A 27142-nucleotide genomic window follows, 5' to 3' on the forward strand; every position below is an offset into this window, starting at 1 on the left:
CTTTAGTGACCAAGAGCCTCAACCAACACTACACCCAATAACAATTGAGCACCACTCCTTTGGTGACCAAGTCCTCAACTCCAAAGCCAAAATCCCTCCAACATGTAGGATTGCTAACAAGCCTAGGATGCTCTTGCATCAGACACCCCAGGTATGAAAAGATGTTCTTGGTAGTTGAAAGAACATCTTCTAGGATTCAACATATAAATCCCAAATTGGTTCTTCACATACATATCCTCCAATTCCTCAACTTGTACACTCTTTCCCTTATTTTTTTGCTTCTTCACATCCATCCTCGGTGTGCTACAGGTTTGCTTTCTAGGCTAATCTCTAATCCTCTTCGAATTTGCCAATTCAACTCAACTACCAATACTCAAGTTCCTCCTACCAAGTTCTTCATTCTGCAAAGGAATTAGGGAATGCTTCTTGGCACCTTTCTCAATTGATATCACATTCTTGACACAATCATGCACAATCCTACAATCATACTACTAAGGTCTACCAACTAACAAATGACAACTGTTCATGTCCACAATATCACACAACACTTGATCCTTATATTGCCCAATCTAGAACTCAACAAGGCATTGGTCCTTCACTTCCAAAGCATGCTTATTTTGCAACTAGCCAATCCTATAAGGACAAGGATGTCTCATTCTTTTCAAATCAAGTTTTTGAACCATCTCCTCAGCAACAAGGTTATCGGTACTACCACAATCCACAATCACCTTGTAGATTTTACCACCAGAATTGCAATGAGTCTTGAAAAAATTACTCATCTAACAAGATTCTAGTGTCCTCTGACTAATCAATTCTCACCAAGCCAATAAATTATCTCCTTTCTCAAGTTCACTAATAGGATCTTCAACCTCATGAACAAAAACAACTTTTCTGTCACTAGCCTTCTACAAACACTCATAAGCTCTATGTCCCTCTTCATGACATTTGAAACAAGTACCCTTAAACTCACCTCTACCTTTCCTTCTCTTCTAATCAACAGGTTTTGGTTGATCTTCACACTCGATTTATGTTTTGTCGAGTAGTCTAGCTTCTCCTTCCCTCTAGAATTACCTTGACTTTTCCTCTTCAACTTATCTTCTACATTCATGGCATACTGATAATCATCCTCAAAAAAATCGATCTTTAACATACCAACCTCATCTTGGATATTGAATCTTAAACCACTAATGTACATAGCTACCTTCTCCTTTGACAATTCTCTGTGCCCAAACTAAATAGTCAACTTGTAGAATTCCTTGGTATAATCTTTCACAGTTAGATCTTTCTACTTCAAATTTTGCAACCTCTTGAACAACTAAAGTTCATAGTTAACAGGAATGAACTTAGTGTTCAATTTAGTTAACATCAATCTACATCTAGTGATCTTCATTTCACCTTCCTCCTCTCTGTCTCGTTGTAGTTTTTTCCACCAAAGAGAAGCATGTCCTTTCAACTTAGTTTGTGCCAATCTTACTCTGAGTGGATCAATATCCTCAAGCTCAAAGTAGTCTTCCAATTCACCAATCCAATCAACCAGGTCTTCGAGATTCAAAGTACCTAAAAAATTAGAAACCTCCATCTTATGCTTCAACTTCAACTGAGATCCAGGTCTAGCAAACTAACTAGCCCTAGTTCTAATAGGTCTCTCCACCTGATTAATCCTATCCTCACCACTTGATCCAACAACTTCAAAGTCTTTAGCAACTTTCTCGTAATGATCTTCAGTACCAACATGCTAAGGTACACCACCTATAGCACTTATGATTTCAACAATTATATCACTCTTCATCAACACCATCTCATAATTGAAACTGGCTCTAACCTCCTCCATTTTAGATCTAAAATTTTTTTTAACCTTCTCTGAGATCCTTTCTTCCACAAAATCACTAGGATCATCAATCACCCTAAGGTCCAATCTTCTTGGAGGCATCTTCCAAGATTTTCCTAAACCAACTAGATCCAACCTTCAATTCGATAATCTTCACCCCATGTCCTGTTGCAAACTGCCTCAACTTTGACGATCTATCTATAAGCTTAGGAAAACCTTCACTCTGATACCACCTAATGTAGTGAGAATTTGAAGGTACCCCTATTGGAGGTAATCCAAATCCCTACAAATATCCACAGAATGGAAACACAACAGAAGATACAAAATCTGATACCAAATGAAACTTTTTATTCATAAAATAACTATTTACATGCAATGTGTTGGGCTGTAAGGACTTCCTGGTTAGGGCTAAATATAATAGAAATTAAAATAATAGTTAGATGCAAGATCCCTCAAGATCAATACAAACACTAGCTAGTCCATATCTACACTCTGGTAGAAACCTCTAAGGAGATCTAAACTTGTGCTCACAAGAACACCAAGAAATCTTCTTGTTTCCCAAACCTCGACTACTAGTTCTTTTCAAACTTTTTTCCTCTTCTCCAAGATGGATGATAATGACTAAAGACTCTACAAGACCCCTTACTTATACCCAACTAAGTCACAAGTCAACCTAGTAAGCTACAAATTAAATAAACCCTTACATTAAATACATGTTGAGCCACAAGTCGACCCCCAATAGATATTAAAAACCAAATGCTTGAAAAGGCTTACAACACTTATTAAATACATCAATAATAATTAACCAGACTAAATAGTTCTACACAAGCTCCAATGATCGATCCACTTCAGGATCTCAATCCTTATGCAACAATTACACAAAATTATTCAAACAAATCCATGAGAACTCCATCCCGCAAGCCACATTGTTGAGTGTCAAGAAAACCACAAGCATCGTCAAGCTCCCACAAGCATTTTTGAGCAATAGTATATGCCAAGCACCTTCAATGATTGAGCCCCTTTGGTGACCGAGCACCTTGGCCAACACTACACCCAATAACAACCGAGCACCACTCCTTTAGTGATTGAGTCCTCAACTCCAAAGCCAAAATCTATCCAACATGCAGGATTGCTAGCAAGCTTAGGATGCTTCTGCATCAAGTATAATCAATAATTTTTTAATACCATGACAACCTTTTTTAATTCTTTGTTCACTAAATCTTTGGTTATGTGCAATCTTTTTAGTCAACATTTTGGGTCACACTTTATGAACCATCCTCGGGGCATGATAGATCTCAAGAAAGTAAAAAATATGAGTACAGATTATTGTTAAATAATTTAATGAAACACGAACAATAGATTAAACATGAAATTATTGTATATAGTTACTTCACTTAACCTTGACCATATCCCTTAGTATAAATCATCTTTGTAACCTTATCAAGTTAGGGTTAGATTGATAATGATATTAGTATTGTAAACTATATTCTTTGTAAACCATATGTACCACAACAAACAAATATTGAACACCAAAACTATTCACACCCATTTTCACCAAACACAAATAGGAACCAAAAGCTAGTCACTATTTTCATAGACAAATAATATTCTCTGTAAAATAAACTAGACATTTTCCTCACAAATAAATAATATTCTTTATAAATCCTAACCACTACAACAAATGAAAGTCTACCACTAAAATACTTTGATATACATTTTTGCCAAACACAGACACACAGACACACACACAAAATGAACACCATTATAACAAACAAACAATACTCTATGTAAATCCTAATCACTACAAAAAATGAAAAGTGAATGCCAAAAAAACATTGACACCTAGTTTTGTTAAATATACATAGACAACACTTAAAACACCATGAATAAGAAATATCAAATGGCCTCCCTCAATAATAAAACAACCTCTAAAAGAGACCTACAGAAAAATAATATCCTCTACAAACCCTAGCCACTACAAAAATAAATAAATACCAAAAGCCATTAAAATGATTCATTGTTTTCACAAAAGACTAGTATTATATATAAACAATATTCTTTACGACAAATGGAAACCAAATACCTAATAATTTTGACACCCTTTTTCACTAAACACACATAGATAGTGAACAAACACCACAAGTAAAAAATTATCAAGTGACCTTTCTTAGTAAAAATAATCTCTACAAGAGACTTATGCACAAGTGATATCCTCTATAAACCTAGGCACCAAAAAAAAATTCATACGTAATAACCCAAAATATATTTTTCAAACCCTAACCACCACAATAAATAAAAATTGAATAAAGGAAATGAACAATAAAGAATTAAATATTGAATACCAAAAAAAGTTTGACACCTATTTTTTCCAAAATTCAACACATAGACAAAGAACATGCACCCCGAGTAAGAATTATTAAACTTATTAAATTCCCCTTTCCTCTCTTTGTGTTGTTAGATACCTCATGAACAACAACCTCTCTTAGTAAAAATAGCCTCTACAAGAGTCCCACATAGAAACAATATCCTTTGCAAAACATAGCCACTACAAAAAAAAAATCATACATAATTCCCAAAATATTCTCTGCAAACCCTAACCACTATAACAAATGAAAACCAAATATGAAATGGACAAACACTAGGAATACCTTTTTCGAGAAACCTACACATGAGAAATATCCTTTGCAAATCCTATCCACTAGACAAGGAACATACTCTACAAACCCCAACTAGTGCATAAGGAAACTCAGAGAAAATACAAAAAAATAATAGTGAACACCCATAAATAAGCTATTAATGCAAACCAAAACCAAGTACCATATATTGGATTTCATTTAACTACTACAAAAAATATTCCACATGCATCTATCAAGGTAGAAGGCCACTCTATAAAAAATCATTGCAAGGCCAAACTTTTTGAATAACAAGAAGGCCCGACTAAATGCATATAGATGTAAAAATATAAGAGTGGGTATAAGTACACCTATACAATTTAGCTTTGTCTCTAGCATACAATTTGGTGGAACCAAGTTCATAAAAGGGTTAAATATATATTTGTAGGGTCAATTTTGATAAAATCTTGAGTAATTAAAGGAAAGGAGGAGAAGGGCCTTTACTATGAAGATTGTCCCAAATATCTCTAGGAACATAATCATCTATTAGCTCCCATCTAGTGAGAGTACCTTCTTCTTTAGGATTATTATTTAAGGACTATTGAGTATAAACTAGATTAATGGAAATTTCCAAGAGAGAAAACCTACCTAAGATAGCCAACCAAGATAGTCATCATGTCCATAAGAAGAGGTCGAGGGTATTCTCGAATGCTAGTACCATCCACAACAGACAATATTGTCTCTAAAATTAGTGACTAAGAGTCACAAGAACCACAAAAGGGGTATTTTTTTAATCATATCTAGTAGGTTATTTTTGTCCATGTCAATGTCCTCGAGATAGAGAGGAGAGATGAAACAAAACTCTTGCAATTTTGAAAAGGGCATTCCTCCAGTGGCCCAATAACTCTTGAAGATTAACAGCTTCAATGCAACTTTACTGGTTAGTATTAGAGTATTATAATAGAACACTTAGAATATAAAATTATATATATTTTCTCAACACAAACACCATGTTTTTTTAGGCAAGTTATATTGAATGCACCAAGATGTTGAGAGGGAGGAGGAAGAGAATAAACATAAACTAAAATTTAATCAATTATTGAACTTTAAACCATTAAATCAATGTGAAAAAAAGAAACAAATATAATCATATTAGAATAAATTGAGACACAAAGGTTTTTTTTATAGAAAACCTAAAGAGGTCAAAAGCATGGTGAGGGTTATCTCACAAAATATGGAACTAGCAATACAATAATTTTTAGGCTCATTGCCAAGGAAGTGCATTGCTCCCTAAACTTGCAAGCTAGAGTGAATTGCAATAGGGTAAGATACAAAAGGATTTACAAAATAAAGATAACTTCTTCAAGGGAAGATTCATTTTTTTTTTTTAATGAAACAATACAAAATTAACTATTGTAGAAGAACATCCAATATATACATATGATGTAGTCCTCTTTGAAGACCAAACAATTTGTCACACTTAATTCTTCTTTGATTCGTTATTGCCCTAATTTTTACATCATATAAACTTCACATGAATTTTCACATCAACATTACAAGTTGCATGCTTCATAAATAAATTTTAGCTCCTTATATATTGATTTAATTACTACAAATAACCCATTAAGTCAACCCAAATAAGACCTAGCAAATGCAACATCATGACCTAATATTTGTTGGCTCTTAAACATAGACTTTGACCACCAAATTAGTTTGTGAATCAATATATTTATTAAGTAATAATTAATAAATCACAATACTTTATTCTATCTATTGTAATAGATTTGGATCAACTATAAATAAAAGAAATTCTACTACTTGTCCTAAAAAATAATGTTGTTATCCAATTAAACTTAATACCTTCATAAAGATATCTAGAAAATTAGTGTAGATTGAAATGATGGCATTGGAGACCATCTAAAAAATTTCAACCAAAATTATTTTAAAAAAAAATTATTAAAAGAAAGTGTTAAGGACTACTATCATCAAAGTGGTAATTTCTACATAGACCGAACAAACAATACCCCATCAATTCAACATACTTAATACACAACAACACCAAAAACTCTAGAACTTGTTATGTTGATCCAAAGAATTGGAATAACAATCTTATTCAAAATCCATAGTTATATCTATCATCATAGTAGAGTTCTAGTGAGCGAACTAAGATGTAAAATTATGACAAAATGGTGTCTAATCTAATCCTTTACTTGATTCCAAAATCACATAGCCATAACATACAAGGAAGAGGAATGAGGAATAAAAGAATAAATGCATATGAATAGGAAATCATACATATTTTCCCTTAGATTATTCCATATCATAATAAAAATGATTATCTAAAACACTAAAATACATACTCAAAGAAAAGCATGCAAATTGTGACAAAAAAATCTACTCCACTTCTTCAGGTCAAGAATCAAAGAGAGCCATATGGATAAAATTTATTTTATAACATCTATACCAAAATAATTTCATCAAATGATTGTTTGGACTATCTTCTTCATCTCTAATCATTTTTGTAGTTGCACATGAGTATCTTTAATATATACATATTGTATAGGGGGGAAATGGAGACAATCCACCCTAACACCTAATGTAGGGAAAACCAAGATCCACCACTTAAGATATATTTGATTATCACAAAACAAGTATAAATGCATAACCTAATGAAAAAGGATGAATTACTTTTATTTAATTCTCTCCCACCTCCACTTCAAGAGGGTTTTAAGTAAGTAAATATGAAATGTAAGACTGAAATGTAAGGAAAAGAAGATGATGAAGTAAATATATTATAGCTTGAAAGATACAAACCTATAAATAGGCTATCAAATGACCTCTAAGAAAGTTGAATCCCAACATATGAGCTAAAAAAAATCAAGACGAACTAAACCCATAAATTGTTTGACGATCTAGTAAGATCAATTTTTGTATGATGTTAACTTTCTCCTTAAGTAGGAAAGTAGTGTGTCCTTGATCAATTGTGTCCGATCTTGATTTTGATTTCACAATTGTGACAAATGATGAAAAATATATCTAAATATAAAATCTATTTGCCTATCCAAAATATAAAATTTTCAAAATAAAAGGTTTTTGAATGTTGGTTAGGGGGTTCGCATCGATCAAACCCCCAATTTACAAATTAACCTTCAATTGAAATAGAAATGAAATGCTGGCAAGTAGTAGTGATAGATCTTACATGAATCAATGCAAATCTATGAATACTCTCTTTAATTTAGAATGTAATCAAATAGGTAGATGCAATAGCCTTGACTCAACTTCCAAAACTCTAGGAAAGAATATCAAAGTGAAACCAAAATCTTCGTGAATGGATGTGATCGCCCCTAGGAATAAATGTAGATGAAAATAGATCCTGAGAGGATGAATGTGGAAGATGCAACAAAGAATCTTGAATGTATGAAGAGAGATCTATAATGTTGAAAATTCTATGGAAGATCTTGCATAAAATCCTTTAATGAATTGAATGCTTGAATGCTTGATCTTTAATGGAAAAATTGCTTGAATACCTTGAATGCTTAAAGAATACTTGAGAACTTAAGAACTTGAGAGTGTGCTTGATCTTGTGAGAGCAAGATATGAAAAATGGAACAAATGGTTGGTTTTATAAAGGGCTCAGAACTAACTTTCTCTCGCATGTTGGCTTACCTTGAAATTTGCACCATGGGTAAACCTAGACTTAAGACTTAAAAAGGGGACCCAACATAAGGTTTAGGAAAGGAAACATTGTGTCCTTGATTGGCCTAGAAAGGATGAGTTTGTTGACATTAAGGTCAATTTTTCTATTAGTGACCCAACCGTTAGTCAGTTGGTTACATTACTATCGAGTTGTATAGTTTCTATCGAACTTATCATTCATCCAGCAATGTTAACCAAGTATTTTAATTGCTATCGAGCTAAATAGTTATATTACAGTTCATGCCGAGCTACATAGTGCTTACCGAGCAATTGAGATAGTTTGCAGTATAGCCTAGGCATAGCAATGTCTACCAAGCTATCCAATAGAAGTGATGGAGATCTTAGTGTTAACCAAGCTTTGTAGTGTTAACCAAGTTCTATAGTGTTAACTGAGCTTGTAGTGTTAATGAAGTGAATCTAGTGTTGAACAAGTCATATATTATCAATTGAGTGATTCAACAACTATTGAGTTTCTCAGTGTTCACCAAGTCACACAGTGCTGACCTGGTCTGAGCTACTTGAAAGTAATTAGTATGGACCAAGCTTCAACTTCAATCAAGTGCCAAAGTTTGCCGAGCACTGATAGTCTTTGCTGAGTATCAGAACATCACCAAGTTTGTCTTCAAAACCTAAGTTACAAAAATTGGGCCAACTTTGTGAATTATGATGAATTTGGTATTGTAGCCGACTCCAATAAGTAGTTATTTGGATTGATGTATATGTAACTCATTATATCATATCCAAGAGTGTAATTGAGAAGGCAAATGAATTGCACGAGTGTGAATTGAAGAAGGCTACAAGCAATTTAAGGGACAAAAGATATTTATCTATCACAGCCAAGTGATCATTACAATACAAGGAATCTCATTTAGCAAATTAGAGTTACAGATTAGAGATCAACCACTGATTCATTCTAACAGGTGTATCAGTCAAATCTTTTAATCGTGTGGATTTAACAATCTTTTGCTAAATCCCTAATAGAGTGCATACTTCATTGTATGTTTGTAAATCTTTTAACAAGATGGACTTCATAGTCCTTATTGCTCCTAACAAGGCAGATCACTAGAAGTGATCAATTGTAAGCCTTAACATGTTAACTTTATACTACAGTACTAAAGCTTGTGGGTATCATCCCCATCCCAGTTTTACTTTCTATTTGGAAGGTTTCTGGGTCACCATATCTTGTGTCAACATGTTATGAGTGTTTTATTGCTTTCATTCTTTCATGCATGCAATTAGATTAGAATAATATATAAAGGATTAATTGGTTAAGTAAGATAAATTTTTATTGGTTCTTGATTCACCCCTCCCCTCTCAGTAACTTAGCCTACCTTATATTTCCAACAATTGGTATTAGAGCATTGTGTTCTCACATAAGATGTTTAACAACTTGAGATAAGATTAGAGAAAATGGAGGTATATAGGATAGATAAGGCTACCGAGAATGAAAAACTAGATCTAGAATTGGCCATTAAACAAATCAAGAAAGCAAAGGATCAACTCTCTCAATCATTGAAAAGAAGGAAATATCTTGCAACACAAATGGATGACAATCTCTATATTGAAGAAAGAATTGAAGACTTATGTCTAGAAAAAGAAACTCAGATGAAGCTAATGCATCAATAAAAGACCCACTAGAGAAGAATTCCAATCTTCAAGAAGAAGTCAAAAAGCTGAAAAGAGAGAAAGAAATTCAATTAGTTAGAATGTGTGAGGTAATGGAACAAAAGGAAAAAGCCAAAGAAAAGATAAAAGAAAATGACAATGAAATTCAACAACTATCCCTTCAACAATCAAACCTTATTAATCAAATCAATGATGCAAATCAAGAGCTTATCAATCTATGGATAGAGAATGAAAGATTGCAGAATGATCTCAGCATTGAAAATAAAACTAATTAGAGAATGATGAAATCTCAAGAAAGCATGAATCAATTGAATGAGAAAAATTAGTACAAACAAAAAAAAAAAAGATGGATTAGGATATACAAAAGAAGGTGAATCATTTCAACAAGCAGCTCAAAAGAGAAAAATACCTACTTGCAATCATTGTGATAAGATAGGTCATACATCAAATACATGTTGAAGAAATGGTAAAGCAAAATTCAAAGGAAAGTGTTACAGTTGCAATAGGCATGGACATAGAACAAGTGAATGCACAGAGCTACCTAAGTTTGAAGGAAAGTGTCACAATTGCAATAAAAAATGACACAAATCTTCAGAGTGCAAGACCAAGAAGTGGAAACCAATAGAAAAAATTGTGAAAGAAATATTTGGATGAGATTACAATACATGGTGTAGATGCCACTACTGTGGTGAGTTTGGGCACATTGGAAAAAACTATGTGAAACATCACATGAGGAGAAGAGATACTACAAAGAGATGTTTTACTTGTACAAAACTTGGACATCTTACCAAGAACTATATGAACACAAGAAGAATTGAAGATGAAAAGAAGATCAAAGATGAAAACATTAGAAAACAAATGAGTAAGCAATGGGTACAAAAATCTCTAAAGAATGCAAACCAAAGTCATAAAGTTCTTGACATCCAAGTCAGTGAGTTGGGTGGCCCAACTTGTTGGAAATATAGATGGAGTAATTGAGAGGTGGGGGGGGGGGGTGGTGGGTGAATTAGTTACTACAAAAACAAATCCATAGATCTCCTAGATGTCTTATAAAACTAGTTTTTGCTATCACTTGGTAGCCACACAGAAAAATGTTGTAACTCAGTAGATGTAATGTATGATATCTTTAATAGATCTTAAACATTCACAATGATTAACATGTATGCATAAACAAATAACATGAACACAAGAGACACTAGATTTAATGTGGAAGCCCAATATGGGAAAAACCACCAAGTAACTAGCTACCAATTTTCACTCTTCTGAAGTGAGCCCTGTTAGGAGCCAACCCTGTTAAAGCTTACAAAACACACTATTAGGTGCGACCTTGTTAAAGGATTTAATCACCCTACTAGGAGTGGCCTTGCTAGAGGACTTTAGAACAATTCAATAGAACTATCACCTTGTTAGAAGATTTACAAAATATCTGTTAAACCAACTCTGTTAAGAGATTTGGAAATCACTGCTACAATTGTGAGAAAGTAACAATGAGTTGACCTAAATGAGATGCAATTGAATTATTGATACAGATCTCTATTCTACTTCACTAGATCTCCTCTGATCAAATAAAACTTTGTTGCTCCTCAAGGATATCTAATCATTCTTCAAAATTTGCTCACACTTTCCTCTTCACATAATCAATACACTTGCATACTCGCTCATTCATTCATACTTTAGAATTCACAACTTGACCTTTTATTTATACCTTACAAATTATCAAGTTGGCTCATTTACAAGTTGCAATTACCAATAATCATTACATCAATCGACTACAAATATTACATGAAACAATTAAACTTTATTTCCCAAAATAATGAAATCCTTCATTGGCCGACCCTGCTTGGTAAATACTGCTCCAGAAATGATTTCCAATTTTAACCAACTAAAGCTCAGTGAACATTGCAAACTTTGCAAAATTCTTTGGAGACCGAGTGAACTCGATAAACACTAACTTTCCTTTGTGAACCTTGTGAGCTCAGTTGAAACTGACTTCTGCCACAAAATCATTCGACACTCGAGTGAGCTTGGTAAGAGCTGTTTCCACAGAGTAACTTTTAGGGATGCTCGATAGATTTTAGAATTTTCTTTGCTGACCAACTGATCTTGGTAGACTCTATCTGATAATTGATATGACATTTGTGTAACATCAAAGACAACACACAATTGAACAATTGTATCCAAAAATCTCCCTCTTTGGTATTGATGGCAACACAACATGTCATAGCAGATGAAATTTTAAAACAAGTCTTTTTTTGACAGAACATTTCTCCCTCTTAGATTTTATGCCACAAACTTCTCTAATGCAGTAATCTCCCTTTGTGAAGGAATTACATAACTTCTTTTCTAAACAACAAACTCTCCACAAAAAAAATTCAAATTTCAGAAAGATATGACAGTATATTCTCCCTCTTTGACAGCACATGCCAAAGACAACACATACCAAATAAGTAGCAATGTACTTTAAGTACTGATTCATATGCAATGTTTCCATGACTATGCTGCATCAACTGATAGATCTTCAACTTGGTTCCTGTTGATGTATCACTACAACTTTATTTTAGTGAGCTTCAGATAGGGCAATGATCCCTAACTTACCTCTTAGATACAAGAATGCATCCTTAGGTAATGGCTTGGTGAATATGTCAGCAATCTGCTCCTTTGTATGGACATATTCCAATCTGATCTCCTTGTCCTGCACCAATTCTCTAACTAAGTGATACTTTATTGCATTGTGCTTGGTTTTGGAATACATCACTAGGTTCTTGGATAAGTTGATTGCACTTGTATTATCACAAAACATAACTAGTTCTTTGATCTCAACTTTCATGCCTTCCAATAATTGTTTAAACCAAACAATATTAGAATAGTTCACTCCTGCTACAACATACTCTGCTTCTACTGTAGATTGGGATGTACAATTTTTCCTTTTACTTGTCCAAGAAACCAACCTCTTTCCAAGAAAGAATTCTCCACCACTTGTACTGTTTCTGTCATCAATGTTTCTTACCCAATCAGCATCAATAAACACTTTCAAGTCCAAATTACCTCCAAATTTGTACCACAATCCATAATCTTTAGTGCCTTTCAAGTATCTCAAGATCCTTTTGATTGCCATCATGTGATTCTCTTTGGGTTTTGCTAAAAATCTTGCTACTATACCAACTATAAGAGCAATATCAGGCCTTGTATGAATTACATATTGCAACTTTCCAATCATTGATCTATATAAGGTCTGATCTACCTCTTTTGATTCATCATCCTTGGTAAGCTTTAATCCAGTACACATGGGAGTACCAACTGGTTTACAATCTTCCATGCCAAACTTCTTGAGTATCTCCTTGATGTATATTGACTAAGTAATGTAGATATCCTTCTTTCTCTGCTAAATTTGAAGACCAACAAAGAATTTGATCTCACGAAACACTGACATCTCAAATTCCTTGTTCATTTTCTCTAAATTTTTTTTGCATTGATCATCATTTCTTACAAACAAAGTATCATCTACAAATATTTTTGCCAAAACAATCTTTTTATCTAGTCCTTCCTTGATATACAAGCTATTGTTATCATTAATTCTCTAAAAAATGATCTGAATAAGATAGTTATGCAATCTTTCATACCATGCTCTAGGGGCTTATTTCAGACCATACAATGCTTTATGTAACTTGTAGACCATGTCCTTCTTGTCTGGATCAATAAAACCTTTAGGCTACTCAATGTATACTTCTTCATCCAAAATACCATTGAGAAATTTTGATTTGACATCCATTTGATAGACCTTAAATCCTTTGTATGCAACATACGCAAGTAAGGTCCTGACATCTTCTAGTCTTGCAACAGGAGAAAAAGTCTCTCCATAGTCTATTCCTTCTTCTCGAGAGTAGCTTTTCTAGATTCTTTCAAGATGTAACATTTACTTCCAAATACTTTTAGGTAACTTACATTGGGTTTATAGCCATACCATAACTCATAGGGGGTTTTGAATGAGTCCTTCAACTATACTTGGTTCAAGGTATGAATTGCAGTGCTGATAGCTTCCTTCTAGTGTTTGATAGAAATGTTCTTTTCAATCATTAGAGTTCTTGCACAATTCATGATGGATCTATTCCTTCTTTCAGCTATTCCATTCTTCTCAGGAGTTCCAAGAGCTGATACCTATCTTTTGATTCCTCTTTCAATGCAAAAGTTATTGAATTCATGGGAGATGAATTCTCCACCTCTGTCTGACCTCAAACATTTTAGTCTTTTCCCTATTTCCTTCTCTACTCTATCCAAATACCATTTGAATTTCTAAAATGCTTCTAATTTCTCTCTTAGATACATGATAGTCATCATTCTAGAGTAATCATCAACAAAAAGAATGAAGAACTTTTCTTCAGTATAGCTCTCAATTCCAATAGGTCCACACAAATCAATATGCACAATTTACAAAATTTTTTTAGACTGATAATTTCTACTTTTAAAGCTAGTCTTTCCCATCTTACTAATTTGACAATTCTTGCATAGACCAACATCAGGTTTCTTTATACTAGGAATGTCTCTTACTTTCTTAAATTTTCTTATCTTTACCAAGCTATCAAAATTCACATGACATAGCCTTCTGTGCCATAGCCAACTTTCTTCAACTTGAGCAATAAAACATGAACATTCACCAAGTTCAAGATAGAACAAGTTACCTTTTGTTTGTATGCCTGATCCAATCAACTTTTCTTTGTCATCCAATAGTCTTGCTTTTGCATGCATAAATTTCACTTTGAATCCAATATTGATTAGCTGTGCCACACTAAAAAAATATTGTTTTAGTCCTTCAACCCAATAGGCATTATCACATACAATCTCTTTTGTTAGTGAGATTCTTCCTCTTCTTTTTATGCAACACAGTTCATTTTTTCCAAACTTCACACTGCCACCATCATAATCTTTAAAATGTTCAAACTTTGTTTTATCACCAGTCATATGATGAGAGCAACCACTATCTATGATCCATGTATCATTTTTGCTTACATTAGAGATAAGTACCATATTTTCTTTTTCATCATTATCAAATTCATCTTTCACAACAATGTAAACAATTTCATCTTCACTATTGTCAGAATCCTTAGAATTTTTAGCCATGAAACATGTTTTCTTACCTTTTTCCTTGAATGATTTGAAGTCTTTCTTGTCATTACACTTGTGACCTTTCTTCTCATCCTTGTTTTTATTGTTTGGGCACCTAGCAACAATATGACCAATTTCCTCACATGAAAAATAGATTAGAGGAACCTTGCCTTTGTATTTTCCTTTGCCTCTAGAATATTTCCTTGCTAGTAGAGCTTCAACTACCTCAAGATCACTGTTAGAACTCTGTTATGATTCTTCTTCAATTTTTGATTGAGAATCCTTTATCTTCTTGCCCTTTTATTTGAGTGAAATCTTGGCTTCAAATGCTGATTCAATGTTCTTGGAAGCTAGAACATAGTTGTCATAGTTATCTAGCTCAAATGAAGTCAATCTTCCTACTATGGCCTCTAAATTTATCTTATGATTTTCTTCACATCTTCTTTCTTAAATTCCAAAAAATATAATTGCATAAATGGGAAGTAATGTTCTAAGAACTTTACTTACAACTATTTCTTCTTTAATATCTCCTCCAGAAGCTTTGATTGCACTGATGCTTGTTTTGACTCTTTCAACATATTTAGCAATGTTCTCATCCTCTCTCATCCTCATTTGATCAAACTGTTCTCTTAGACTTTCTGCTTTGGCTCTTCTCACATTGTCATCACCTCCATAAATATTTTTCAGCTTGTTTCACATGTCAAAAGTAGTTTTGCAATCCTTGATATCATCAAATTCTTCATAGTTTAAGGCAGATGCAATGTCTATCATCATGGTGTTATGAGTCTTTTTCTCAGCAATGTCATTGATAGATAATGTACCAGAAGGAGTTACATATTCTTCATCAAGATATTTCAATCCTATATCTCCAATGGAAGCTAGATGAAGTCTCATGAGACCTTTCCATGCTGAAAAGTTATCTTTGTTAAGACTTGGAATTTCCCTCTTGTAAGACATCCTGATCTTTAGCTTAGATCCTTGAAATCCTTCCTGCAAGCACCAAATGCTCTCATACCAATTTTTGGAAATATAGATGGAGTAACTGAGAGGAGGGGGGGGGGTGGGGTTGAATCAGTTACCACAAAAACAAATCCACAGATCCCCTAGATGTCTTATAAAACTAGTTACTATTGTCACTCGGTAGTTACACAGAAAAATGCTATAACTCAATAGATGTAATGTATGATATCTTTAAAAAATCTTAAACATTCACAGCGATTAACATGCACGCATGAAAAAATAACATGAATGCAAGAGACACTAGATTTAATGTGGAAACCCAATATGGAAAAAACCACCAAGTAACTAGCTACCAATTTTCACTCTTGTGAAGTGAGCCCTGTTAGGAGCCAACCTTGTTAAAGCTTACAAAACACACTATTAGGTGTGACCTTGTTAAAGGATTTAATCACCCTACTAGGAGTGGCCATGCTATAGGAATTTAGAACAATTCAATAGAACTATCACCTTGTTAGAAGATTTACAAAATGGCTGTTAAACCAATTCTATTAAGAGATTTGGAAATCACTGCTATAATTGTGAGAAAGTAACAATGAGTTGACCTGAATGAGATGCAATTGAATTGCTGATATAGATCTCTATTCTATGTCACTAGATCCTCTCTGATTGAATACAACTTTTCTCCTCCTCAAGGATATCTAATCCTTCTTCAAAATTCACTGACACTTTCCTCTTCACATAATCAATACACTTGCATTCTTGCTCATTCATTCATACTTTAGAATTCACAACTTGACCTTTTATTTATACCTTACAAATTATTAAGTTAGCTCATTTACAAGTTACAATTATCAATAATCATTACATCAGTCGGCTACAAATATTACACGAAACAATTAAACTTTATTTCCCAAAACAATGAAATCCTTCATTGGCCAATCCTGCTTGGTAAACACTGCTCTAGAAATGATTTCCATTGTTAACCAACTGAAGCTCAACGAATACTGAAAACTCTACAAAATCATTCGGAGACCAAGTGAACTTGGTAAACACTAACTTTCCTTCGTGAACCTTGTGAGCTTAGTAGAAACTGACTTCTGCCACAAAATCCTTTGACGCTCGAGTGAGCTCAATAAAAACTATTTCCATAGAGTAACTTTCAGGGATGCTCGATAGACTCTAAAATTTACTTTGTTGACCAATTGAACTCAGTAGAATCTATCTAATAACTGATATGACATTTGTGTAACATCAAAGATGTATCTAACACAACCATTTGAACTTAGTTCCCTATGGAGATCACTAGAACTTTGATTTAGAAGTCATCATCTAACACCAATTTTGGCTAGCAAGCAGAAAGATCCATATCAACATTCAAGATGCACAAAGATCACAAAGTGATAATTAAAATTCAAGACCTTACCAAGCAAGATCGGGTCACATGACCTTATCGAGCAAGGTTGGGTTGCATATCTTTTTCAAGTTGTAAACGTCAAGTTGTTGACTCTATCGATTACCAAGTTTAGGGTGAATGGTGGTAATCTTACCAAGTTCAAAGTTCTCTAAGTTGGTAGTTCCTACTGAGTCAGGAGACCTGACCAAGTTGAAGGTGTCTTTTGAGCATTAAAGACCAAACTAAGTGGATGACAACCTGTCACAAATAAAGTAAATGTATGAAGTATTAATGGTGATTGAAATGAGGAAATTCGTTAAAAGAAAGAAATTAATTGTATTCTTTCATCGTGAATTTTACATAGCATAGAGTGAAGAGAGAACTCAGATCCTCCAAGTAATTTAAGCAGTTATTGTTGAATAATTCTCCCATATTTGAAACCCTACCAAGCAATGACATCTTCAAGCAACAAAGTCAAGCAAAGTTCTAAAATGTTGCTTCGTGGAGTGGATTGCAAGGCTCCCGCATTCAAATTTAGTTTGACTGTAACGGAAGAACTTGACCCAACTGGAGCACAATCTCAAATTTCCCCAAAGGAACTTCTAGTCCACAACATCCATTCATTCGATCATTGTTCTATTCAGGAGCTTGGAACCCTAGAAATTAATGAGGCATACAATGAACTTTGTATGGAGGGTGCTCTAAAACTTGAGCACAAACATTTGGAGACAAAGGGTTTAACACATATTATGTATATGCGAAAGGATTTTCAAGTGAAATGGATCATATTTATCCTAAGCTGTGTTCATAATGGATAGTTATGGTTAGATCATCCCATTCCAATAACCAAAAAGATAATACATAGGATCACTGGATTGCCCATGTTGAATAAAGCAAAGACCACTAAAGCCCTAGGCCAGACTGAACTAAAAAAGTGAACTCTTTTTGAGTGGGACAGAAGAGGCATGAAGCTAAGTGTTGTGACTAATATATAATTGAAGTTTGGAATCTATGTAATTGCTTACAAGATCTACAACTCAAGCTGGTTGAACAACATGTTGTGTGAAGTAGTTGACCTGGCATACAAGGTTGTGAAGAACAATCTGTCTTTTGACCTTGCCAAGCTATTATTGAATCGATTCAACAAAAACATGGGGATCATCCGAGTGTCAAAGAGAAATCCATGTAAGTTTGGTTCTCTCTTGACATGTCTATTTTTCTACATTCAAAAGTTTTCCCTTCTAATGGATTTGCAGTATGGAAGAAAGATACTCCACTGCTATATCAAATCAATGAATTCATAGCAAAAATGGGAGAAAAATTTGATAGTATCATGGATAACTATTTAAAAAAATTTAAGGAGAAAATGCAGAGTAGATCTAGGATTCCTAGGAAGCTTGTAGAAGATTATGAGCAAGACATTTGTTTTATGGTTGATTGTGACAAGGTTTACAGTTAGGGAGTCAAACTTAGAGTGGCATGGGTTAAGCCTTTGGAATATGAGGTTAACATAGATGATACTAAAGATATCATTGAGGCTTTACTGAATGAGCTTGTAAATCCTAAGGTAACATATTTTGGAACATATGATGAGGCTAAGGCTAGAATTGAGCTTGAGATCAAGCTACCTCAAGCAATGAACAAAGGAAGAAAGAGGATAGAGAAAATAATCAAGAATACCAAGTCATCAAGCTCTCCTCTCATGATTATCGAGGTAAAGGAGATGATGTAGAAGATGAAGATGAAGAGGATGAGTCTAAGGAAATTGAATTTGAGAAAGAAGAGCCTCCCAAGAAGAAGGGGAAGGTTATAATAACCAAACCTGCTAAGTCCTCCCCTGTAGTATTTACAAGAAGAACAAAAAAGTCCAATAAGAAGTTGAAATTGGGTGAAGATGAAGCTGAACAAATTATCTTTAAGAGGTCTACACCTACCCTTCAGGAAAAAATGAAGAATATGGAAGAAGGATCAGGTATGACATGTTTTAAGTCTCTTCAATATGAGATTAGGAATGAAGAAGAGAAAAAATAGATTGAGGATACCCTTGTACCAAAATTGGGCAAGTGGAAATACCCACCTCATGAGTTATCACAACAAATTTTTGATTAACTTTTGAAAGTAGTTAAACCTAGATGGGAAAGTGTAATGAAGACTACCAAGGACATCTACGAACAAAATTTGAGACAACTTATGCCAAGTCGTAGCAAGAGAGAGGTGAAGAAATCCTTGAAGCAAAATGAGAAGAAGCTCACTCTCAAATTCAATACATGTATGATACTACTTAAGGACATTGAATCTATAGTGAAGTCTACTACTACCACATGAAAGAACATCTATGGGTTGCACAAACTCAATGACTTTTTTGTGCATGTTGATGATAAAGATGGTGAATATGAGGATGTAGAAGAAGTATAAATAAGGCATGATGAGATAGATGATGTTGATCTCGATGATGAGGAGGAAGGTTAGGAAGCTACTAAGGGATGTCTTCTAGAAATACGAAGTATTGAAGAAACTGACGCAAAGAAGATTGCAACATTAGTTATGACTTCATTTCCCCACTCTCTAAGCAAAGCCTTAATGCAATCAGGCTCAAAGAAGGCTTCTACCGAGTTGGTTGTGGTTACCATTGGATCACCCTACACCCAACCAATCTCGAGATTTGTACTACCAAGTGTTTCATTAACTGCTTCATTTCTCAAGTAGCTAGTTCTTCCAACATCAGGCTTGATTGAACAACAACAAGGTATTCCTGTTGTTAGTGCTAATTCTACTATTAGTACATTTAATGATGGTCCTAACTTTTCCACTATTGTTTCCACCATGGCTAGTGTAATGACAATTGAGAATCATTCTCAACTGAGCACTAAAGTTGTAGATAAAGGTAAAGAAATTGTTCCATGAATAATTTTAAAGGAAAAGGGTAAAGAGGAAGAAATTGATCTAGATGAGGACATTGTTGTTCCAAATTGGGATATCTCTATCCTCACTACTAATCAAATGGATACATTGGGAGAAATTTTGAAGAAAAGGGCTAAGAAAAAAAAGCTTAGAGAAGAAAAGAAGAAGAAAAATCAACTCCTTGAGAACATAAAGTGCATATTGGTTGATGCTCTAAATCTTGAGGTTGATAGAAAATAACCTAGTTTGGATCAGTTAGCTAAAATTGTCCACAAGTATAATGAAGATTTGAATGGACAAGAAAAAATATTACAAAGAGCTAAAAGAAAATTTGAAAATAAAGTGTTGGAGCAAGTAGCACTAAAGATTGCTATATACCACTAGAACCATCTAACATTCTTGCTACACTAGAAACATGTGTCAATAATGTTGTTTCTTTACTTGTCAAATTGAGTGACACATCTATCTTCACAAAGGAGATCAAGAATAAATTATCCAAGATAGATGAGGATATGAAGGAAAGTGTACACCAACTGTCACATGATCTAAGTTATAGTTTTGCACATTTTACAAAGATTAGATATTTGACAAATCTCTAGGAAGAATTATTAAAGGAAGAAGCCAGAACTAGGGCCACACTTGCATAAATTTAAGACATGATTCTTCCAAACATGGATGCATTGCAAAAACACATTGAACATGAAAAGAATCTCATCCTTGATAACAACTTCTCCATAGTTGACCACATGATGGAACTATCAACACAAGTACAGATAGCCTTGCACGCAAGTTAGGTATTGCAAGAGAATTTGGACAAGACTATGGTACTAATTCTGAAGGTACATTCTAATTTGTTGTCACATTTTGGTATTAACTTGTAGATATTATACACCTTTGGAATTTATGTCAAAAAGGGGGAGAAGAAGATTATTTGTATAGAGTATGATACAAAGGGGGAGAATACTATTGGCAAAGAGGGAGAAGTGTATATATGTGCATAGAGAAGAATACTAGACTTCAGATATGTGTATGGGGGAGTAGTATAGTAATGTACAGATAAGAAAAAAATATCTTTACAATAGAAAATTAGAAAAAATAGAAAAATAGAGTATTTTAACAAGCTACAACAATAGGAAGTCAAAATTGAGTTGAAGACACAGAATATTAATAAAGGAAGTTTTTGACTTGTGATTTTGAGAATTTAGATTTTTGGTATGATAAGTGTTTTTGTCACTAATTCCAAAGGGGGAGATTGTTGACATTAATGTCAATTTTTCTATTAGTGACTCAATACATAGTCAGTTGGTTATATTGCTCCTGAGCTCTAGAGTTGCTGCCAAGCTTATAATTCATCCAACAACGATAACCAAGTGTTTCAATTGCTATTGAGCTAAATAGTTAGATTATAGTTCATGGCGAGCTACACAATGTTTATTGAGAAGTTGAGACAATTTGCAGTATAGCTTAAGCATAGTAGTGTCTACTGAGCTATCCAATAGAAGTGATGAAGATCTTAGTGCTAACCGAGCTCTGTAGTGTTAACCAAGTACTATAGTGTTTATCAAGCTCACAATGTTAACAAAGTGAATCTAGTGTTGATCGAGTCATGCAATGTCAACCGAGTGATTCAATAGCTATCGAGTTTCTCAGTACTCACTAAGTCACACATTGCTGATCAAGTTTGAGCTACTCAAAAGTGATTAGTATGGATCAAGCTTCAACTTCAATCGAGTGCCAAATTTTTCTGAGTGTTGATAGTGTTTATTGATTATTTTAACATCACTGAGCTTGTCTTCAGAACCCAAGTTACAATAGTTGGGCTGACTTTCTGAATTATGATGGATTTGGTATTGTAGTCAACTCTAATAAGTAGTTATCTGGATTGATATATATGTAACTAATTGTATCATATCCAAGAGTGTAATTGAGAAGGAAAATAAAGTGTATGAGTGCAAATTGACGAAGGCTATAAGCAGTATAAGGGCCAACACAAATTTATCTATCATAGTCAGGTGATCATTGCAATACAAGGAATCTCAATTAGAAAATTAGAGTTGCAGATCATAGATCAACCACTAATTCATTCTAACAGGTGTATCAGTCAATTCCTTTAACTGTGTGGACTTAACAATATTTTGCTAATTCTCCTAATAGAGTGTATACTTCATTGTATGTTTGGAAATCCTTTAACAAGGTGGACCTCATAGTCCTTATTGCTCCTAACGGAGCATATCACCATAAGTGATCAATTGTAAGCCTTAACATGTTAACTTTATATTGTAGTACTAAAGCTTGTGGGTATCATCCCCATCCCATTTTTACTTTCTATTTGGAAGGTTTATGGGTCACCGTATCTTGTGTCACAATGCTATGAATATTTTATTGGTTTCATTCTTTCATGCATGCAATTAGACCAGAATAATATATAAAGTATTAATTGGTGAAGTAAGATAAAAATTTATTGGTTCTTGATTCACCCCTCCCCTCTTAGTAACCTATCCTACCTTATATTTCCAATAGAGTCATGTCCTTATTAGGGGAGACATGCACTATGTCGCTACTAACTAGGGCCCAAAACCCTAGGGACTTCTTTTGGGTCTCAAAATAGGTCTCAAATCCTAGAAATCAAGTTCAATTTGTAAGATATGTCTACTATAGTGTGGAAAATAGATTTTTAGTAATTGGTTGAAGAAAAGAAAGGAACTAGCTGGTTATATCCTACCTTGAGCTTTACACCATGACAATAGGAGCATTAAAGATGATTTATTAAGTCTTACCCTAGTTCCACCAAGGAGAAATGAGAAGAAAGGGTAAGAAAGGAAGAGAGATGCAAGAAGATGATGATCTATTATTAAATGGTGATAAACTGTCATTAATTTGAGGTTCTTCCAATTTAAGATGGTACATTTAACCCTCACTTTAGTGAGAGTGTGGATCAACCCACACTCACAGTAAAGTAGAGAGAAGATGAAGAGATGAGGAATTTGAAAAATCGCAACAAGATAGAACACCACTTAGTCAAAGAGAAAAATCCACCAAGATCAAGGCTCTTAACTCCACATCCATGCACAAGGGTGCAAAAATTTAAAGAAAAAAGAAACAAAAGACAAAAAGGCAAAGACACAACAAGGGGTTAGTGCTAAAACAAACCCAAATTAACCAGTGAAAGAGATCTCAACTAAAGAAATGTCTTACCCATTGATATCATATTTGGAAATCCATTAAAAGATCATAAGCGATGACATAAGAAATGCAAGAGCAACATCATTAATAACATAGATTCAGGATCTATCTCTACTGTCATGAAATAAAAAGAGAGAAGAGAAAGAAAAGTAATTACCTTGCCTAGTAGAGTAGCCACCGTACTATGAGTCACAAGAAGAGCTACATGAAAAAGATGACATTGAATAGTCTAACAGGGTGGTAACCCACTAGTCAACCCATAAAAGTTCCATCCATACATCAATATCCTTCATATCACTATGGCACAAGCTTGTAAAAATGCATTATTCATGTATGGGACTTAGCATGTTGTTCTTGAATGTGTTACCTATATATGAGATTTAGAGAGCTTGTACATGTTACCCATATATAAAATTTGGCATATATGTCTGGATGCGTTACCCATTTATGAGATTTAGTAAATTCTTATGTCTTACCCATTTATGTGATTTAGAAAATCCTTATATGTTACCCATATATGAGATTTAGTATATTTGTATGGACATGTTACCTATGTATGCGATTTAGTGAGCTTGTACAAAATACCCATTTACGAGACTTAGCATATGTGCCTATGTGTGAAAAAGAAATGAAACAAAAATGCATAGATTTGAGAATAACTTAGAAATAATACCAAGCATTAAAGGCTAAATTACTCTAAGCCATGCTCATAATTTGAATTTTCTACCCAATGGTTGTGAGCATAGACTATGTACAATGAGGGCATATTTATGCCCCCCTACTTATCTTTTCTATGGACTAGACATGAGAAGGAAGAGAAAAATGATGCGTACTTTACACAAAAAGTAGATATCCTTAAAGCAACAATGTCAACTATATTCATAGTGAAGGGCCTTAACCCTAACAATCTAAGAACACAAACAATCACGAAAAGGATATATCACTTATAGAAAGAGGATCCTCAAAAGGGAGAAATCTTAATGACAAGACATCAACTCAAGAGGATCACTTGATTAAGCTAAAGAGGATAAGAAGAATAAGGACACACTTATTCAACCCATACTATAAGTGGAATAGGGATCCTTGGATGAAGGATAAAAATATTTCACCCAAAGTAAATGAATGCGTATAAAATGAACATATCCTTTCTTGATAAAGAAGATGTGATGACATAGGAGGTACACCTCTTGCAAAAGATAGAATATGTACTCAAGACATAATTCTTTATGAAGGAATAAAAATGTCACATAATGAACAAATTCCACTTAAGCTCAAGGAAAGTAGATCCTTAGAAAAAAGAGATAAATAATGTACAAAGTATCTTGCCTCCCAAGTGGAAGACAAGAAGAGGAATTCTATGGTAGATTATATAACAAAATGTTTGAAGATATAAGGATGAGTCGTAAGAAAAACTTGATAGCCATGCACAAAAATTAAACACCCAATATCCAATAGAAAGTATTATAAAATAATGCTACACCATAGCAAAAATTAAAGGTAATAAACATCATAGGATAATCATTCTAAACAACATAAGATGCAAGAACAGATATCACATATGAAGTAGACTATAAATGATCATTCAATGAGAAGCATTAGAACCTAAGCCATGAAAATAAATTTGTAGGGAAAAATACATGGCCATGCATGTAAGAAAGAGATACATACCCATAGATAAGAATGTTCTATAAAAGAATACAAATATATAGATAAATGAGATTGTTGATGTTTTGTAGCTTCTCTTTGATATATATATAAAATTAATTATAAGATTGTGATTATGTTAATGAATAGACATGTCCCATGAAGGGACATGTATATTCTTTACTCACTCTCATATATATAAGAGGATGTTGCAATTGGAAAACACATACCAAATATTATGTGCTTAGTACATTTGCAACGGTCCTCAAAAATCAACAACATGGTATCAAAGCCAACTGTAAATAAATGAAAGATGAAGGTTGAGTGCATCTATTTAAATAAAAATTACTCTTTTGTTGGGGAATTTAAGAAATGATATGCACATTAGAAAATTATAGAGAGAATAGAAATATCCAAGACATGTAATACAAATTTTATGCCACTAGCAATAGTATCATAATCACATGAGATAATAATAATTTTTTTTTTGGAGAGCATATATGAATGGGCCAAGAATAGTAAGCAAAGACATTGGAAAACATGTCTAGAAGAGATTGGATGGGGAAAATAAGAGATGTAATCACAAACCCAAAAAGAGTACTAGTAAGAAATTTATACAGCCATATATGGAACAAAACAATCACATTTATGACATGGAGGAATAAAATAGTTCCACAGGAGATTAAAGATCTCCCAAGTCACTCAGAAATAGAATGGGGGGATATTAATAACTCTTTTAAAAAAAAAATTTAGGAAATGCATTGACAATTTATAAAATTTAAAAAAAAGCACTTCTTGTGTTGTATTTTCCATTGATTAAGTTTTTAAATCATTTTCATGGCATTAAAATTTTCTGTTGGGATTGCAAACTTTTGTCAATTACCATTGGGTGTAGAGGAAATTAACACATGTTTTTATGGGTGTGATGCAATCGATCATTCTTTAGAAGGACAAGTTGGGTGACACACTAGACCATAAGTTTTTTGAAAAGTGGATAATAAATTGACACTTATGGACGCAAATACAAAGTTGACAGAGAATGCCAAATTCATCTTCTACAATTCTTTTCATCTTGTTGATCCAAGTGAAATGGCAGAGTAGTTACATGGTGTGGTAACTGTTGGAAATATAAGAGAAGTAACTAAGAGGGGAGGGGTGAATCAATTACTACTAAAATAAATCCTAGATCCCTTAGATGTCAGTACAAAATAAAGCCCAAAAACTAAATACTGCTGATGCTCGGTAAACACACATAAAATGCTGTAACTCGATAAGTGTTGATTATGCAAATATTTAAATGTTATCTATGATTACCCTTATTTTAACTAAGTTTCAAACACATAAAATAAAATAGCATTAACACATTTGACACCAGAATTTAAAGTGGAAACCTAATTAAGGAAAAACCACCAATTGCAACTAGTTACTATTTTCACTCTTCTGAAGTGAGCCCTATCAGGAACCAACCCTACTAAATGTTACAAAACACACTATTAGGTGTGACCCTATTAAGGGATTTAATCACCCTATTAGGAGTGGCCTTGTTAGAGGTCTTAGGACAATTCAATAGAACTGACACCTTGTTAGAGGATTTACAAATAGCTATTAAGAAAACTCTGTTAAGAGATTTAGATCACTGCTACAATGGTTAGAGAGTAACAATGAGATGACCTGATTTGAATGCAATTGATTTGCTGATTACAAATCTCTATTCTAGCTTGTACTTGATCCTTCCTGACCAAATATAGCTTTTTTGCTCCATACAAAATTTTGCTTAGCCTTCAAATTTTCTTTCTCTCTTCATTATTAAATCTTCAATATATTTATAACATCTTCACACTCTTTGAATCTACAACTTGACCTTATACTTATATCTTTCATATTGTCAAGTCGGCTCATATGCAACTTAGAATAAATAATATTCATCTCCTCAGTTAGCTAGAACCAATAGATAAATCAATTAAGCTTAAAATGCCAAAACAAGAGAATCCTTCGTTAGATGAACCAACTTGGTAGATACTAACTTAGAAGTGATTTCTTGTGTTAACCAACAGAAGCTCGATTAACACTACAAGCTTGCAAAGATCCTTTGGAAATTGAGTGAGCTTGGTTAACACTAGTTCCATCCAACTATTCTTCGTTAACTGAGTGAGCTCAGTTAACACTCATCTTTTGTAGACTTTCTTTTGATGCCCAAGT

This window comes from Cupressus sempervirens, chromosome 11 (genome assembly GCF_028749045.1).
Source record: "Cupressus sempervirens isolate cs-2001-9-10 chromosome 11, ASM2874904v1, whole genome shotgun sequence".
Lineage (NCBI taxonomy): Eukaryota > Viridiplantae > Streptophyta > Pinopsida > Cupressales > Cupressaceae > Cupressus > Cupressus sempervirens.